This window comes from Coenobita brevimanus, chromosome 99 (genome assembly GCF_032717465.1).
Source record: "Coenobita brevimanus isolate Jiangsu-jjx chromosome 99, ASM3271746v2, whole genome shotgun sequence".
NCBI lineage: Eukaryota > Metazoa > Arthropoda > Malacostraca > Decapoda > Coenobitidae > Coenobita > Coenobita brevimanus.
This window is the reverse complement of record NC_137052.1, coordinates 8,046,735-8,061,110: the sequence shown is the minus strand read 5'-3', so window position 1 is coordinate 8,061,110 and position 14,376 is coordinate 8,046,735. Positions and strand designations below refer to the sequence as shown.

Here is a 14,376-nt window from a genome sequence, read left to right as displayed (position 1 = left end):
CTTAAGTGCTACATTACATGAGTGGATGGTTACGTAAAAGTAACTTGCATCAGCTTAAAACAAACAAATATTTAATACATCAAGTGAGTGGATGGTCACACATCAAAATATATTGCATTAGACTGGAACACTTTTAAACGCAGTTAAGCCAAATGTGACTGCTACATCAAGTGAGTGGATGGTTGCAAGGAATTAACTCTAAACCAGCCAAGTGCCTTCTCTGCCTCCTCCTTCGTCTTCCTCTTCTTCCTCCTCTTTCCTCTTCTTCCATGATCTTTCAGTCTGGAACACAATATAAGTACTACATTACACGAGTGGATGGTTACAAGTCAAAACAGTTTGTATCAATCTAGAACACAGCTTAGTCAAATAGTGCTACATCAAGTGGGTGGATGGTTACAAGTCAAAATAGCCTGCATCAGTCTAGAACACAGCTTAGCCAAATATTACAGTTACATCAAGTGAGTGGATGATTACAAGTCAAAATATCAGGCATCAATCTAGAACAGCTTAGCCAAATAGTGCTACATCAATGAGTGGATGGTTACAAGATATTAACACTAACCCTGCCATCCTCATTATTTCATTTCTTTTCTCTTCCTCCTCCTCTTCCTCTTTCCTCCATCCTCTCTTCCTCTTCATCACCCTTTTCTCAGTCTAATATTTGTCTGGAATAAAATTAGCTTATCAAACCTCTTGTTCATCAAGTGAGTGGATGTTTACAAGCCAAGGAAGTAGCTAACAATGAACAAACTTAACCAAACTAGTGTTACATCAAGTGAGTGGATGGTAACAGGCCAAGGAATATTTAGCAATCAATGAACAAACTTCACCAAACTAGTGTTACATCAAGTGAGTGGATGGTTACAAGCCACGGAAATATTTAACAATCAATGAACAAGTAGTATACATCAAGTGAGTGAATGGTTACAAGTAAAAATGAACGATCAACAAATTCCTCAGTCTAAAAGCTAACTTTAAAGTGATACACCAAGTGAGTGGATGGTTACAAGTCAAAATGAACAACCGACACATTCTGCAATCTAAAACTTAACTTTAATCAGTGATACATCAAGTGAGTGGTTGGTTTAGTTCTACTTAATTTATATATTTTTTTCCCCCAATAGCCTAGAACAAAAACCAAACCTGTATCAAGTGAGTGGATGGTTACACGTCACAGCTAACCAATGCTCTCCCTTCCTCCTCCTCCCTCCTCTTTCTCTTCCTTCTCCTCTTCCTCCTTGCCTGGAAAAAAGCCTAAACTCAGTGATACATCAAGTGAGTGGATGGTTATATATCATATAATTAGGGCTTCATCCAAATTTCATATTCAATTTAAAAAAAATGAAAATATACATGAAGTGAGTGATAAGAAACAGGGAAGTGAGCATGGAAGTGAAAAAGTTACTACATGACAGTATTGTGATACCAGCTCTAACATATGGAAGTGAAGCTTGGACGTTGTTGGAAGGACACAAGTCAAGAGTGAGAGCAGTGGAAATGAGTTATTTAAGAGGAGCCTGTGGAGTCACATGGAGAGACAGGATGACGAATGAGGATATAAAGGAGCGTTGTGGTGTGGATGTGGATGTGATAGGAAGCGTTATGAGGAACACACTGAGGTGGTTTGGCCATGTGGAGAGGATGGAGGGTGAAAGACTGACTAAGAGAGTGTATGAGTGAGGTCGAGGGGGAAAGAGGGAGGGGGAGGCCAAGGATGAGATGGAGGGATGGGGTGGAGAGGTATATGAGAGAGGGGTGTGTGAGTTGGGAGCAGGGCAGTGAAATGGCGGGGGACAGGGCGACTTGGAGGCAATTTGTTTGTGGCCACCCCAAACGGGATTGAGGCGTCTGGCAATATATATATATATATATATATATATATATATATATATATATATATATATATATATATATATATATATATATATAAATCAATAGAAGCTGCATCAATATAAAACACAAGCTTTAAAATCCTGATACATGAAGTGAGAGGATGGTTACAAGTCACAGTCTGCTTCCTTCCTTCCTCTTCCTCTTCCCTCTTCTTCTCAGTCTAATATTTGCCTGGAATAAAATGTTTCAATTTAACATACATTACTGCTTATAGTAGTAGTAGTAGTAGTATCATCAGTTGTAGTAGTAGCAATAATAATAATAATAATAATAATAATAATAATAATAATAGCAGTAGTAGTAACAGAAGTAGTGGTAATAATCTATCTATCGATTGCCAGACGCCTTAATCCCGTAAAGGGTGGCCACAAACAAATCGCCTCCATGTCACTCTGTCCCCCGCCATTTCACTGCCCTGCTCCCAACTCACACACCCCTCTCTCATATACTTCTCCACTCCATCCCTACATCTCATCCTTGGCCTCTCCGTCCCTCTCCCCTCCCTCCACCTCACTCACATACACTCTCCTCATCAGTCTCTCACTCTCCATCCTTTACACATGGCCAAACCACCTTAATGTGTTTCTCCTAATGCTTCCTATCACATCCACATCCACACCACACCGCTCCTTCACCTCCTCATTTGTCAGCCTGCCTCTCCATGTGACTGCACATGCTCCTCTCAGTTAACTCATTTCCACTGCTCTCGCTCTTGACTTCTGTCCCTCCAACAACGTCCAAGCTTCACTTCCATACGTTAGAGTTGGTATAACAATGCTGTCATGCAGAAGCTTTTTTCACTTCCACGATCACTTACCTGTTTCTTATCACTGCTTTCAAGGAGCCAGCAACCTTTCTTCCCTGCTGCACCCTTCCAAGCATTTCACCCTTTTAACTTCCATCCTTACTCATCACACTATTCAAGTACTTAAATGCACTCACATTCTCCATTTCCTCCCCATCCAGTCTCACTGTACATTCACTAACCACTTCTCTCGAAGACCATCACTTTACTCTTCCCTACATTCACCTTTAGATTCCGTTTCTTACACTCTCTCCCAAACTCTTCTACCAAGCCTTGCAGCTTCCCTTCGTCTTCACTTAACAACACAGTATCATCTGCAAACAACAGTACACGGAGTTTCCAAACACTGCCCTCTCTCACTAGGGCCACTCCAACATCCACATCCCTACCTTGTATCTCTATTATAACCCCATCCATATACAGATTGAACAACCATGGAGACATGACATCCTTGTTTCAATCCAACCTTCAAATAGAAAATTCACTCAGTTCACCATCCACACGCACTGCAGCGTTGGCACCCTCATACATACTCTTTACGGCATTCAACAACCCTTCTACTCCATATATTCTTAATACTTTCCACAATCCTTGTCTATCCACCCTGTCATATGCTTTGTCCAAATCCATGAAGGCTGCATACAACTTTTTTCCCTTCTCTAGAAACTTTTCCACTAAGAATGTAAGAATGAATATCTGATCTACACAACCTCTTCCCTTCCTAAAACCTCCCTGTTCTTCTCCAACTAATGCCTCTGTTATTTCCCTAACTCTGTCAGTAAGTATCCTACCATATACTTTTCCTATTACACTAAGAAGGCAAATGCCCCTATGATTACAACACACTTCTTTTTCCCCTTTTCCTTTGTACAAGGGAACAATTATACCTGACTTCCAATCCTCCGGGACTCTCCCATCCTCCCAGCCCAAACTGCACATCTTCCACATCCATTCTACTACTATCTCTCCCTAATGCTTCAGCATTTCACCACACACTCCATCAATTCCTAGGGCTTTCCCCATTTTAACTTTCTTCATTGCTTCCACAACTTCCATCCTACTGATTTCTTCCTCTCTTCTGACATCCTTCCTTCTCCCAGCCATTCCCCAGCCACTTATACTTGCATTACTTTCATTCTCTATGTTCAACAATTCATTGAAGTGTTCTCTCCATCTACTCACTTTTTCTCCCTTCTCCACTAGTAATCTACTATTTTTATCTCTCACTCCCCAACTAACTTCTATGGTACCCTGTCTAACTCTAATAATAATAATAATAATAATAATAGTGATAATAATCTATCTATAGCCCGACGCCCTAATCCCGCAAAGGGTGGCCGCAGACAAAACGCCTCCAAGTCACTCTGTCACCCACCATTTGACTCCCCTCCCCCCAACTCACCCCCCCTCCCTCATATACCTCTCAACTCCATCCCTCCACCTCATCCTCGGTCTACCCCTCCCTCTCCCTCCCTCCACCTCAACTACATACACCCTCTTAGTCAGTCTTTCATTCTCCATTCTCTCCACATGTCCAAACCACCTCAGTGTATTTCTCCTAACCTTTTCAACCACATCCACATCTACCCCACAACGTTCCTTCACTTCTTCATTCGTCAACCTGTCCCTCCACGTCACTCCACATGCTCCTCTCAAGTAACTCATTTCCACTGCTCTCACTCTTGACTTGTTCCCCTCCTGCAAGGTCCACGCCTCGCTTCCATACGTCAGGGTAGGGATCACAATACCATCATGCAGTGCCTTCTTAACTTCCATACTCACCTCCCTATTTCTCATCAATGCTTTCAGTGTACCAACAACCTTTCTTCCCTGCTGTACCCTTTCACGTACTTCATCTCCCAAAGTTCCATCCTTACTCATCACACTACCCAAGTACTTGAATGCACTCACATTCTCCATATCCTCACCATCCAACCTCACTGCACATTCTGTGACTTCATTCCTCTCAAACACCATAACTTTACTTTTGTTTACATTAACTTTCAGCTTCCTCCTCCTACACACTGTCCCAAATTCATTCACCAAACCTTGCAACTCCCATTCATCTTCACTCAATAATACTGTATCATCAGCAAACAGCAACACCGGAAGCTTCCAAATCTCACCCTCATTCATTAGGGCCACCCCCACATCCACTGCCCTACCTTGCACCTCCTTTACAACCCCATCCATATATATATTAAACAGCCATGGAGACATCACACACCCCTGTTTCAGTCCCACACTGAGATCAAAGAACTCACTCAGCTCACCATCCACTCGCAACGTAACCCTAGCTCCCTCGTACATACTCTTCACAGCACTCAACAATTTCCCCTCCACCCCATATATTCTTAATACCTTCCACATACCTTGCCTATCTATTCTCTCATAAGCTTTTTCCAAGTCCATGAAGGCAGCATACACTTTCCTTCCCTTCTCTAGATACTTCTCCACTAAACATCTTAGAACAAATATCTGATCTACACACCCTTTTCCCTTCCTAAATCCCCTTTGTTCTTCTCCAACTAGCTCCTCTGTCATATGCCTAACCCTATCAATGAGTATTCTACCATATATTTTACCAGTCACACTAACAAGGCAAATACCCCTATAGTTACCACATACTTCTCTCTCCCCTTTTCCTTTGTACAGAGGAACAATTATACCTGATTTCCAGTCCTCTGGAACCCTTCCCTCTTCCCAAGCCAATCTACACAACTTCCATATCCACTCCACAACAATCTCACCCCCATACCTAAGCATTTCACCACACACTCTATCAATTCCTGGGGCCTTTCCCAGCTTAATCTTCTTCATCGCTTCCACTACTTCCAACCTACTGATCTCTTCCTCCCTCCTCTCATCTCTTCTTCTCCCAGCCATTCCCCAACCACTTGTACTCACACTGCTTTCACACTCTACATTCAACAAATCCTCAAAGTGCTTCTACCATCTCCTCAATTTCTCTCTCTTCTCCACCAACAATCTATTATTCCTATCTTTCACTCCCCTACTATTTCCCCTTTCACACTGCCTTACTTTCTTTACCTCCTTCCAAAACAATTTCTTACTCTCCCTCCATTTCACACTCAGATTCCTCCCAAACTCTTCATCCACTTTCTTCTTACTCTCCTTCACCAGTCTCTTAACCTCCCTTCTCCTGCTCACATATACCTCTCTCTTCTCTCTCTCATCTTCTCCCCTAACTCTACTCGCCAACCATTCACCATATGCCTTCTTCTTTTGTTCCACAGCTCGTTTCACCTCATCATTCCACCATGCTGTCCCTTGCACACCCTTGCATCTCCTCCTCACTCCACAAACCGCCTCACACGCTGCGCATATCTCTTCCGTGAATATCTTACATACGTCTTCCACCCCTTCCATCTGCTCTAGCTCATACCTTCCCAATCTTTCTCTTATACTCTGTCCTTTTCTCACTATCTTGCAATTTCTCCACTCTTCTCACAGGAGCTGCTTCCTCCTGTCTTCCCCTTCGTCTCCTCAACCACTTTCTTTGCAGCTCTACCTTGGCCATCACTAAGTGATGGTCCGAGACTCCATTCCCCCACCCTCTCCACACCCTTGCATCCAACACTTGTCTTCTCATTCGCTCATCCACACACACGTAGTCTATCATTGCCTTTCGTTCAACAAGTTCACCATCCATCCTCCTCATTACTCTCCATGTATACCGGTGGATCATCTTATGACGAAATTAGGTGTTGGCTATTGCCAACCCCTTACCAGCACAGATGTCCACCAAAGCACTACCATTCCCATCTACTTCAGCTGGCACACCCCACTGACCAACCACTCCATCCACTCCTACATTCCCAACTTTGCCATTCATGTCTCCAATCAACAGCACTCTCTCGCTCCTCTCAAATTTGTCCATACATGCTTCTACTCTCGCCCAAAACTCATCTTTCACTCTTGCCACCCGATCCTCGGTTGGAGCATACACACATACAATCGCCCATGCTTGTATACCTACTTTCATCCTCACCCATACAATCCTTGCACCCACTGTTCCATAATAATAATAATAATAATAATAATAATAATAATAATAGTAATAATAATAATAGTAATAATAATAATAGTAATAATAATAATAATAATGTCTACTTGTACTCTAGAACCACGACCTCCATTCTTGCCGATTATGGAAGCTCCCTAACACCTCTCCCTTAGTTATTTATTTTTGGATATGGCTAGTTAATATCCCATAGTATGTTATTTATGCAGAGTATGGCAATATTGGAAGGATATATTTAACCCGTAAGTGGACAGTAAGGTGTAATAAACAAAATAAATCACTTAGGAAAAGTTGTTATGCCATACTGCAAGGATTTACATTAACAAGTGGAAAGAAAAGTGTAATAAACCCAATAATTCTCTTAGGAAAGGGTGTTAGGCGATATTGGAAGGATTTATGTAATACAGAAGAGGACAGTACGGTGTAATAAAATAAATTGCTAAAGGAAAGGCGTTAGGGAGTTTTCTTACCCTACAGAATTACACGCTCTTCACTTCTCCACGGCAGATTTTTTTTTTTCCCCGGCCTATTAACCATTGGGGCCGAAGCCCCTGGTTATTAAGGCCATATATATATATATATATATATATATATATATATATATATATATATATATATATATATATATATATATATATATATATAAACATATATACATATATATACAAACATATATATATACATACATACACACACACACACACACACACACACACACACTTCCATGCATACATACAGACACACTTTCATGCAAACGTACATATATATATATAATAATTTTTTTTTTTTTTTTTGTATTTTTTTTTTCTTGGTTTTATATTTTTTATACCTTATATTATAAAGAAAAACTAATCTAAAGACCCTAAAACTAATCACCTAACAGACAAATCGCTAACCTATACTAAATCCTACAGAGACAAATAGCTAGACCTACACTAATGGTAAAAATACCTCGACTAACAGAACACCATCGACTGCAGATATGTAATGCCTTGCTACATGACATACCTGCACCATCACCTGGTGACTGTCAGTCGAGGCACAACCTAATATAGAAGACATCAATATATGAAAGGGAACCAGACGAGTCAGGAACATTTCCATATACGTCAGCTGTCGTCCCTAATTAGAACAACTTAAGCAAGATAATATAATGTATTTACATAATTTGTACAAAAAGTGAAGAACCTCGCCCAGCAGACCACCATCGACTGCAAGTGCCCAATACCTTCCTATATTGCACACTTGCACTCATCAGCCGGTGACTGTCAGGCGAGGAGCTTGGCTTAATGTAGGGGACATCTATATTAGAAATAGATCGGTGGGAGGAGGAACTATTTAAAATATGTCAACTGTCACCCCTAATTAATATTACAATATATACATATTTACCGTTGATAAAAACCATAACCACACAGTAAAAAAGTCACATCACTCTGATCAGTCTGGTCTCTCTCAAGAAAGCCATCAATTTATCAGTCATAACAATGTCCCCATCACCCAGGATGGTGGAAAGGGTGAAGGGGAAGTCTACTGCGCCGCAGTAATTTATAAGTGAAGCACGTTCACTAATAAATCGTCGACAGCGCAGGATGATATGACTGATAGATAACACAGCATTACAGATGTCACAGTGCGGTGGGAAGCGTCTTTCCATATATGGCTTAATGTGGGTTAAAATGGTGCCATTGAGCCGTAACCGTGCCAACACTTTCTTCTAGGCGACTGGGACGGTTGGCAGTGTCCCAGTCGCCCAGGTACGGCTTACAAGTTGGAATATTTAGTCTGGTCCACTGACCTTGCCACAGAAGATTTATTGATTTCTTTCCAAGAGATAGACTCGACCGTAGATCACGAGGAGCGTCCCAAGTCTCCTCGAGCTCTACAGCCGACTTTGCAAGTAAGTCAGCTTGCTCATTGCCGTAGATACGACAATGACCAGGCACCCAGATCAGCGTGAATGACTTGTTGCATGAATGCAACTTATTAACGAGGCGGCCCTGGATCTCGTGAGAGTCCGTAGTGCAAGATGCAATTGCCTGAAGGGCTGATTTTGAATCTGAAAATATGACAAATGAGCCATGCCTAGAATTGAGAGCATAGTCTATGGCTTTGTCAATAGCAAAAAGTTCTGAAGTAAACACAGATGTATGAGTCGGCAACCGATACCTGAGGGCACATTCAGTAGACCACACACTTGCACCCACACATTCACTCGACTTGGAGCCGTCAGTGTACAATTGATGGCACCCCAAGTGACGAACAATGATGTTACGAAACAAGTGGTGGACCTCCGCCTCCGGCGCCTTGGCCTTTGGTGCTGGGAGCCATGATACATCCACTGTAAAACTGGGTGGCTCCCAAGACGCTATATTTTTTAGCACCAACTTGTCACAGTCACTGGGGTCCACACCAAGCTCCTGAGTCAGTAAGTGGAGGCGAGCAACAAGTGGGCAACGCACCCCTCGCAGAAGGTGGTGGTATTGACGCAGGGGGGTACATGCCACATTGCCGATATTACTTTTCCTAAACGTCCTTACGCAGTAGGACAAGGCCAGGTGGTCACGACGAATACGGAGGGGAGGCACATTCGCCTCCACTTCCATACGAGCCACACAGGTACACCAGACGGCTCCAAGACACATTCGCAAACATTTATTCTGTAACACATCCAATCCTTTCAACGTGGCATCGGATGCCGAGCCATACACCTGTGCGCCATAGTCTAGCTTCGATCGAATAAGGGACTTATACACCATTAAAAAAGATTTTCTGTCGGCACCCCAGGTAGTACCCGCTAGGTACTTGAGGACATTTAACGGTTTATCACAACGAGCAAGCAAAGTATTAACGTGAAGTTTAATATTCATTGTACGATCAAAATGTATTCCTAAAAATTTTACAGAATTTTGAAAAGGTACAGCCTGATTATCCAAAGTTAAGCATAAATTAGGTACGTTACGATTAGTGAAGACTATAGTGGCACACTTACGTACGGAAAACTTAAATCCCCACTGCAAGGAACTTTGGTGGACGGAGTCAAGGGCTGCTTGAATCCGCCCAGCCGAAAATTGTGCATTACGGGAAGAGTGCCATATTGCACAATCGTCAGCATACAGAGAGTATTTAAGATTCCTCGGAATGGGAGCTGATGACAGAATATCATTGATCATAATACTAAATAAAGTAGGACTAAGCACACTTCCCTCTGGCACCCCGTTTTCCTGGATAAATATATCCGATGTTACGTTACGGGGCAATTTGACAGAGAAAGTTCTGTCCCTTAAGAAATTTGAAATAAAAACAGGTAAATTTCCTCTTAAACCATAAGCATAGAGCTTCATTAGTATACCGTGTCGCCAGGTCATGTCATAGGCTTTATGGATGTCCAAGAACACCCCTATCATGAATTCTTTATTGGCAAATGCCTCTGCAACACAATGCTCCAAATTCATTAAATGATCTAGTGAACTTCTGTATTTACGGAAGCCACATTGTTGATCATTTAACAAATTCTTCGACTCTAAAACAAAAAGAAGCCTATTGTTAACCATACGTTCCATGACCTTACATAGACAAAAAGTCAATACAATAGGACGAAATGAAGTGGGATTCATAAGACGACCAGCCTCTTTGGGTATCGGTATGACGTGCACAAAGTGCCATGAGTTTGGGAACGTTCGAGACGCCCAAATCTCATTGTACAATCCTAACATCTTAATCAGGTTGTCCTGATTAAGATGCTGGATCATACCTTACGTGATGGTGTCTGGTCCAGGGCTGGTGTCTTTACAGGATTTAAGGGCAAGGAGCAGTTCATCTAGCGTAAACTCTTGGTTGTACGGGGAGTTTACGTCTTCTGTGGGAAAGTCTAATATCTGTAGCTCAGCCATGCGTTTATGATGTTGAAAACGTGGATCATAATTGGCTGAGCTACTTACATGAGAAAAACTCCTGGCGAGGATGTTAGCAACGTCCACGGGCTCGTCATAGATGTTATTATTAACCTGAAGGGTGGTGATTGGAAAATATGGGCCTTTATTATTTAATATTCTTATAGTGGACCAGACTTTACGTAATGGTGTTGAACGAGTCTCCGTGGACACAAAGGACCGCCAAGAGTCACGTTTGGCCCTTCTTATTATTCTCCTTGCCTCAGCCCGTGCCTGTTTGTATGCAATAAAGTTTTCCTCAGTGGGCTGACTATCAAAAATCCTGTATCTCCTATTGCGTTTTCTTAATGCTTGTCGGCAATCCGGCGTCCACCAATGTGCTCTATGCTTCGCATGAACTGTAGAAGTCTTGGGAATAGCAGCCTCAGCTGCGTGTAATATGGAAGTAGTTATATTTTCGACCTTAACATCTATGGTCTCCCCAGATATATCTAAATTGGCGATCCTTGAGAAGGATCCCCAATCTGCTTTCATATAGTTAAATTTTGGAGGTGGAGGGTCTGAAACGATGTCGCATGTATAAGAAAGACAGATGGGTAAATGATCACTTCCCAAGGAGTCGTCGTAAGGGTCCCATGAGAGATCGTGATGTATACCAGGGGAGGCCAAAGATAAGTCAATGGCCGAAAAGTTACCAGTACGATCATCTACACGAGTCGCTCTACCATCGTTCAGAAGACAGAGGTTGGACTGTAGTATTAGGTCGGCTACTTGCTCCCCACGACCATCAATCCTCAAGCTACCCCACTGATAGTGATGGGCATTAAAGTCGCCCAACACTAACTTATTTCCAGGCAGATGTTCAACTAGTGAATTTAAAGCATCACTATCAATGGGGCCGTGTGGAGACAGTACAGAGAGCAAATAGACAGATACGTGTTATTAAATTTTACTCTGCATGCCACAGCTTCCAGAGTAGAATTTAGATTCACTTACGTTTGTGGATGTGATTTGTGTGTGTATATGGCAAGTCTGTGACCTTCATATCTTCTATACGAGTGATAGTGTTTGAACTGTGGAAGATCAGGGTGATCCTCCAGGCACGTCTCCTGTAAACAAACAATGTCTGGCCTGTGTATTGACAGCAAGATTGCTATATCTTGTAACTTATTCCCAATACCTCTACAATTCCACTGTAATAGAGTGAATGCGGCGGTTTAAGATTTTCGTTGGGGGCCAGTGTGCTTCATCTTTTTTTGTCGTCCGCCAGTAGGCGAGCGACTACCAGGGGACCTATCCCGGTGCTTACTCATGGAAACCTCCATATTCTCATCAATTACAAGGCTCCCAGACTCCACCGAGGAAGAGCTATTCTTTCTCTCCCTTGCTGGACCAGGAGCGGGAAGGACATGAGGACGTGCCGGCTTGGTGAGGGTGGTCAGATTAATCTTATCAGACTTGTCAGGCTTCGATTTTGGCCGCACTGACTGCGAAGGAGCAGCGGCAGCCTGAGAGTAAGAAGTGGTGACAGGGATGTCTGTAAGAGAGTTGGAACGTACAGGGTGGGACTTTGATGCATGGTTGTGGGGAGTTTGGACGTGTTTTTCTGGCTCTTCTCTAGTTTTCAGGGCTGCCTCACCGGCATTAGTTTTTTTTTTTTCACCCTTCTGGTGACTCTTAGGATTAGCTAGTACTAATTTTCCTCCCTACCCTTGCTAGAGATATAGTAAGTGTCTATATCTATTTACTAAGATTACCTTTGCTTACTCGCCCACGGAGGGTCCCCCCCACTGATCGCTCTGGTGTGTGAATTAACACGGTCGGGCCTCCCTGGAGTGGTTTGAGAGGGCAATCTTCGCCATAGGTGTGTGGTCCCCGGTTGTTTGTCCCTTGTTCGTTTTTCCTCCTCCTTCCCACTTCCCCCGTTAGGGGGAAGTGGTCCCTATGGCGGACAACCCTACTGCCTCCCCCCCCTTCAAGGGGGGAGGTAGGCCTGACCAACTCCCGACTGCTGCACGGACGGACAGCCCCCAGACTGAACGGCCCCAGACACGTACCCGCCTTGACATAAATGTAAATAACGCCGAGTTTGTACAGATTCATGCGGTTGGTTCCACTCCCCTGTCCAACCTCAATCCCTTCATCATCAAGAAGGTGATTGATGGGTGTGCAGGTGAGGTGGAACAAGTTAAAAAACTTGCAAGTGGAGATCTCTTGGTAAAGACAATCAATTCTGCCCAGGTAAAGGACTTGCTGAAACTGAGGAAGTTCCACAGTTACGATGTCCAGACGACGATCCCCCACTCCATGAATTCCTGCAAGGGTGTTATCACCTGCAGGGATCTGGTGCCTATGGAAGAGGAAGAAATCGTACAGGAACTTGCTCAGCAAGATGTAATAGAGGCCAGGTTTATTACAAGATTTTCGGAAGGTATAAGGACAAAGACCGCAACAGTTGTTTTGACTTTTGGAAAAGTATCTCTTCCAGCCAATGTGAAAGTTGGATACGAAATTTTCAATGTCAGACCATATATCCCGAACCCCCTTCGTTGTGCAAAATGTCAGATATATGGACACCATGAAAAGGCTTGTCAGTCTTCTAACCTAGTATGTGGCAAGTGTTCGGCTGTAGGCCATTCTGCTGACCACTGTACATCAGAGAATGAATGTTGCTTTCACTGCCAGGGCGCTCACCCCACTTCCTCTCGGGTTTGTCCCAAGTGGAAGGAGGAGAAAGAGGTCTGCACAGTGAAGGCAACTGAGGGCATATCCTTTTACGATGCTAGGAAGAAGGTGAAGGAGTTGCATACAACTCCCAAACCTAATATCTCCTATGCATCGGCGGTTGTGTCCCGTCCTGTGATGTGCACGGTGGAGACACAGACTGACCTTACATTCGCTCCTCATGCCCCACGCCATACCTCTCAGCCTAAGCCTCCTGTACGTTCCAACTCTCTGACAGACATCCCAATTGCCACTTCATACTCTCAGGCTGCCGCTGCTCCTTCGCAGTCAGTGCGGTCAAAACAGAAGCCTGACAAGTCAGATAAAATTAACTTGACCACCCTCACCAAACAGTCACGTCCTCATGTCCTTCCCGCTCCTGGTCCAGCGAGGGAGAGAAAGAATAGCTCTTCCTCGGTGGATTCTGGGAGCCTTGTTATTGATGAGAATATGGAGATCTCCACGAGTAAGCACCGGGAAAGGTCCCCCGGTAGCCACTCACCTGGTGGCGGGCGGCATAAAAAAACTAAACACACTGGCCCCTCTTGTAAATCTTAAACTGCCGCATTCACTATACTACAGTGGAATTGTAGAGGTATTGGGAATAAGTTACAAAATATAGCAATCTTGCTTTCTATACACAGGCCAGACATAGTTTGTTTACAGGAGACGCGCCTGGAGGATCGTTCTGATCCTCCACAGTTCAAACACTACCACTCGTATAGAAGATATGAAGGTCACGGAGTTGCCATTTACACACACAAATCACACCCACAAACGGAAGTGATTCTAAATTCTACTCTGGAAGCTGTCGCGTGCAGAGTAAAATTTAATAACACGTACCTGTCTATTTGCTCTCTGTACTGTCCTCCACATGGCCCCATTGATAGTGATGCTTTAAATTCACTAGTGGAACATCTGCCTGGAAATAAGTTAGTGTTGGGCGATTTTAACGCCCATCACTATCAATGGGGTAGCTTGAGGATTGATGGTCATGGGGAGCAAGTAGCCGA

The 14,376-nt window shown here is 43.4% G+C and overlaps 1 long non-coding RNA gene across 1 annotated transcript; it reads right to left on the bottom strand.

Annotated features, from left to right (window-relative positions):
* Positions 1 to 213: 213 nt before the first annotated feature.
* On the bottom strand, positions 214 to 1,224 carry LOC145414372 (uncharacterized). The gene is made up of 3 exons (XR_013899880.1): positions 1,147 to 1,224; positions 566 to 668; positions 214 to 282 (listed from the first exon to the last, which is right to left on the bottom strand). It is a non-coding gene; the product is annotated as an uncharacterized LOC145414372 (long non-coding RNA).
* Positions 1,225 to 14,376: the final 13,152 nt, after the last annotated feature.